Here is a 6,022-nt window from a genome sequence, read left to right as displayed (position 1 = left end):
CTGGGATCGAGTCCCACATCGGTCTCTCTGCTCAGCAGGGGGCCTGCTTCCCTTCCTCTCTCTCTGTGATCTCTTCCCTTCCTCTCTCCTACTGTGATCTCTCTCTGTCAAATAAATAAATAAATCTTTAAAAAAAAAAAAAAAGAAAGAAATATGTATGATATATAAGGCCCAGTGGTAGACTGAGTGGCTGATAGAAAGATAGCCCGTAATGCCCCACCTTTAAGAGATTAGACATAAAAATAGCTGTTGTTAGAATAACAAATGTGATTCAGTGATTTAGTCATGGTTTGATAGTTAATAGGCACCTACCGCTATGAATCAGACAGAGTCCTCAATGCCGTACTTGGTATTAGTTTACAAATAGTTTAGGCCTTGAAGAGCCCTTTAAAAGGATATTGAGGACCCCAGGAGGTGGTCCCTGTATGATCATTTTTAGATCTGCTGCAGTAGGTAGATGATTTTGAAACTTTTTGGTAGCAGGAGTACATTTGCAGATATCTTCTACCAAGCTTCAGCATGTGGGGCAGATAAAGGTGCGTTATGTGTTGGAAGTTAGGGAGGAGGGGGGAGGTCCCTGGGGCTCTCCTTTTCCTTTCTCATTTCCTTGGCTAGCTGTTAAATTGGACCAAGGGTTCGATACCTCCAGCATGGGAATATTGTGTGTGAGAGAGTGAATGAAGCAGGTGAGCATACTTGGAGATTTTCTACTTTACCCTAGCTTAGCTTTCAGTAATTTCTTTTGTGGCTCCTTATATCATAATTTTATATCATTTAAAGCATTGAAATACTTGTATTAATATTTTATCAAGTCCAGTTTCCTTTAAGTACAGTGTCATAGGTTTACTTTTATAAAAAGATTTAATTGCAACCAGAGGCCCAATTTTGTTTCTGAGGTTTACTTTTTCAGTTTTGAGTAAGAAAATGTAACTGAAATTTGCAGCAACCTTATAAAAGTATTTTCATCATTAGACATCTAACTCAGGTTTTTTGGACAATTTGCTCTCTTTGCACACCTGAGAGTATATAAAATAAAATTTAGTCAAGGCTCAATCAAGGTAAGGTGCTGGAGGAAAGTAAGGAGCTGGAGGAAGACTCATTCTAGTTGCCAAAAGGAGGAAGAGTACTTACGATTTTGAGAAGGGAAGAGAATGGTCGGCAGCTGGCAGGAATGAGACCAGAGCTTGGATGGAACTTTAAGCATCATTCCCTCACCTGATTTTTGTATGATATTGTGTTAAAGTGCTGTTGTTTGTCTGCATCCGGCAGCATTCTCAAGTTTATTTTGTTACATGGAACCATTTCTAATTTTTTGTCTTGAAAAAAAGGGTTGCAAGTTTCCTGTAAAGGTTCTTTTGTTGGCAAGTAAATCTTTTAAGTTTTATAGGTCCTGTCCTTAGGATGTTTTATTTGAGAGACAAATAAAAGTGGCTTTGCTAGAACATTCATTCATTACCATCAGTATTTATTACCTCTATCATTAAAAGAGAGAGAGATCACCTATTGTATATAATTATAACACAGTGTTTATAAAGCTCCAGCTTTATTGTCTACTTTACAAGACATGGAAGGAAAAATTGAGTGATATGGAGAAAAGCAATGAAAATAATCACAGGACTGGGGCACCAGTGTGGCTCAGTCAGTTAAGCATCTGCCTTTGGCTCAGGTCATGATCCCAGGGGCATGGGATCAAGCCCCACATTGGGCTTCCTGCTCAACGGGGAACCTGCTTCTCCCTCTCCTGCTCCCCGACTGCTTGTGCTTGCTCTCTTTCTCTCTGTCAAATAGATAAATAAAGTAATTACAGGACTGAAAAGTACTGTCTTGGACTTGGAGTTAAATATTTTAAGGCATGATTTAATAAGTCAACTTCAGACATGATTCTTACGGAAAGAGAAAAGCACGTTTCAAAGAGTTATAAATAGGGTACGTCTCTGTAAAAGATACAAGAAGATATAATTGGACTAATTGCCTTTTGGGTTGGGTAAATTTAACATTTATAAGAACTGCCTAATGGTGATAATTTAATTTTAAGTGTCTTTAGAAATATAAAAGTTAATACTCATTTAACTTTTTTTTAGTAAATATTTAAGTGTCTACTTTTATCCTATCATAAGTTTTTTAAAACATTTTTTTATAGGTTTATTTAAGTAATCTCTACACCCAGTGAGGGGTTTGAACCCATGACCCTAGGATGAAGAATCACATGCTTTTCCAGCTGAGCTAGCCAGGTGCCCCCATAAGTTTATTTTTAAATTCCCTTTATTTCAGTTTTATTTTTTGAATAGGTAGCATCATAACTTTTTGAGCATCATCTCCAATTATTGATATTAAAATGTGCTGCAGTTTCTTTGAAGTGGGTGGAGTCATATAGTATTAACAAGTCCGTAGGTTGCTTACCATCATACTTCACATCAAGAGAAGAGAAAATATTCATAGTTTCTTGTAATTTTATGTTTAATACAAAATAATCGTTTTAATGTTGTGGGGAAATACAGTAATAGGTGCCTTGTTGAAGATAGTGCCCCCAGCCCCTTACTCCTGATCCTTCTACCCAACTCCTCTATTTCTTCTTTCGTTCCCATTGCTCTTACTGCTTTCTGTGATATAACTCAGTTTACTTACATTTTTTGTTTGCTGTCTGCACCTCTCCTTTCTCATAGAGTTTTTGAATGCATCAGTCTCTGTTTAATTTACTGATTTATGCAAGGGCCTATAGTAGTGTTCGGTAGATATTTGTAAACTGAATATGAATTATTTTTCCTTTGGCATTTAGGAGTAGATACACATTTCTTCTGGGGAAAAATGCTCAGCTAGCAGACTATTCAGAATGTTAAGAGGATTCAATTTCTGGAATTGTGACAGATTAAAGATTTTTTTTTAAAGTTCCCCTTTATGAACCATTAAAAATACTGGACTAAATATTCAAAATATTTTTTAAAACGTAGAGTTGAACTGACAAGTAACGAACTCCTCAGGGGTCGAAAACAAGAAATCTTGAATCCAGAGAGATAAACTAAAAGTGATGCTGGCCGTTATGCTGGGGGTTCCAGTATCTGTAGATCCCCAGAAGCCTAGAGCTTTGGATTTTGCAGAGTGACTATGGGGTGCTAGGCAGAGTCGAGGGATCAAGCAAGGTGGGAAGATGCAGAGACCGTGTGTAAAGCTGAAACTCCTAGAAAGGTGCTGATGGGTAAACTAGGGGAAAAAATGAAACGTTTGTCCCACATTGCGGGGAGAAAGGTTGAGTGGGGTAAGGCAGGCTCCCTGTCTCAATCTTTCACTGCAGAGGTAAGTCTTTCTTGAGAAAGAGTAATGACAAGTTTACTTTCACTGGATTTGGGGTTGGAGCTCATACTACTTGAATGGAGCAAAAAAACCCAAGCCAGGAATTTTGTGAAAGTGGTCTCAGGTTGTTAGGCTTGTGAAGCAAATTGCCTGTGAAGGAATATGGGGAACACAGACCTCAGGGAGTTGACACAGATAAAGTCTCTAGGAACATGAGCTCACAATTAAAAAAAACCAAAAACACTTCAGATAAGTCACCATGAGTTAATCAGCTCAACTAGGAAACTGTATAATATGGCATTCAGAAACTGCAGATAGTCTAGTTGTTAGGTACAGAATAGAAAATAAATGTTTAATAGGTTCAGAGAGTATAAAAATATGGCTTACGAGCAAGAGGCTATCAAAATTAATTAGGCAAGTTGAATTCAGTAATGTATGAAGGAAATACATATTGAATAAAGGGTTTATTCCAAGGCAAGCTAGGTCATGCATTAGAAATATCTTTTAATTTCTAAATTTCTTAATAAAAAAAAGTGTCATCTGAAATGATGTAGGAAAAAATTGATTAAAATTCAGTATTCCTTTAGGATACAAAAAACTAAGAAATAAGAGAGAAATTCCATAACTTTCTTAAAATATTGCTTTAAAAATCAGCTACCCCATCTCGCCAGCAGTGCACTGGTGGGAAAAAGAAAGTTACAAGGCTGTGAGGAATGAACAAAATGGTCTTCTTTAAAGTCATTATGAATATTGTCATAGGAAATTCAAATCCACAGATAAATCTTTAGGGTTTATAATAGTTACCTGAATATAAGATCAATTTAGTAAAATTAGTGCTGTTATTATAACCTAACAACTCATAATAAAAGAAAAGTGATACTTCACAACAGTTTAAAAAAAAAAAAAGCTACCTAGGAATAAATATAAAAAGAGGTGGCAAGATCTTTATATAGAAAGTTATAAAAGCCATATTGGAAGACATTAAAGAAGACCCAAATAAATTTGGGGGCCAGCCATGCTCATAGGGAGAAAGACTATGTCTTATAAATTTATCAATCTGTCATTAATAGAAAAATTATTGCTATTTCAGTAAAGATCCACAGGGTATGGTTTTTATTTCTTTGTTCTTTTGGAACTTGACAAGTTATTTCTAAAATTTGGCCATGAATAACCAAGATATTTCTGAAGACCACTTGTCCTACTAGATTTTAATCCTTAATGTGTAACATTAGTAATTGAGATCATGTAATAATACGGCAAGGATAGACAAATGGGTAATGGAAGAAAATCAAGGTGAAAAATAGAACTCTGCATACTTGGAAATCTGATATATAACAGAGCTAGTGTTACAAATCAAATAAGGGAATGGAATACTCTGTAAATGATGTCGGTATTGTTATTTAGCCACACTGGGGAAAAAAAGATTTCTTACCTCACACCATATTAAAAAAACGAATTCCAGATGGATTAAAAAGTTAATTATGAAATGAAAAACATAAGCCTTCAGAATAAAATATTAGAGTATTTTATAACCTCAGGCTATCTTAACCAGATGCTAAAAGCATAATTGTTAACATGAAAAGATTAATAAATGTGGCTGTATTAAAATTAAGATCTTTTATTTCTTCTTTGTGGCAGAATGCAGAGACTAGTCACAAGTACAGGAATAGAAGAATTTCTAACAATTGGCAAAATTTTTATTACAGTAATATACACACATCTATATGTCTACATACACAGTCTCTATACACATGTCTATATGTCACACATCTGTGCCAGTGTGAAAAAGATAAATGGGCAATAGAAAAGCCATTTCATAGGAGAAAAATGAATAGGCATTAAATATTTGTCAACAAGGAAATGCATATGAAAAGTACATTGATTGTAAACTTGGACAATATCAAGTGTACCATTGCAGTCAATGCTCTAGGGCAGAAGTCCGCAAACTCTCTGTAAAGTCCCACACAGTGAGTGTTTTAGGCCTTGCAGTCCCCATAGTCCATTGGTGTGGTTACTCAGCATAGCCGTGACAGTGCCAAAGCAGCTGTAGGTCCTTCATAAAGACACAGAATAAGTGTGGTAATGTTCCCATAAAATTTTGTTTGTAAAAATAGCAGTTTGCCACCTCCTGCTTTGTGGCACCAGAGAAAAGTTGGTGAACCCATTGACAAAAGTTAATGAACTGTTAATACAGCAATGTGGACAAATCTTAAAAACACGTTGGAGTCAAAAGGTAGAAAAAGAATACATTATACTATGATTTCATTTATATGAGTTCTGGAGGTAGACTGTAAAGGGTACAGATATTACTGGGACTTGACTGATTTTGAATTCTGGTCTTGACAAACTGTGTGACTTTGGCCAAATTACCCAACCCCTTCAAAGTGTTGGTTTTCTCTGTCAGTGAGGTGATGAGCGGAAGAGTACCTCGCTCACTACTCGTTGGGAGGACTGTGCGACAGAGTGCCTCTGAACACACCGAGCACTCAGTAAGTGCCAAGCAGCCCTTATTGTGCTTTCCTTCTGCTTTAACTTCTATCCCCATTAAAGGAGAGAATAGCCTTTCTAGCTTTAGGAACTCTAGGTATTTTTTGTTTTATCCAGCCTTACACAGCATATGCCTAATGGGATTAGTAGTAAAGCTTGAAATATTCTAAAGTCTTGAGTAATGTTTCATTTCTTTACCTAGCACAGTTTATGAGACACTTTGATGTGTTTTATTTTTTAATTTTTT

This window comes from Mustela erminea, chromosome 13, assembly GCF_009829155.1.
Source record: "Mustela erminea isolate mMusErm1 chromosome 13, mMusErm1.Pri, whole genome shotgun sequence".
Lineage (NCBI taxonomy): Eukaryota > Metazoa > Chordata > Mammalia > Carnivora > Mustelidae > Mustela > Mustela erminea.
The sequence above is the reverse complement of the archived record's forward strand: the minus strand, read 5'-3'. Positions refer to the sequence as shown.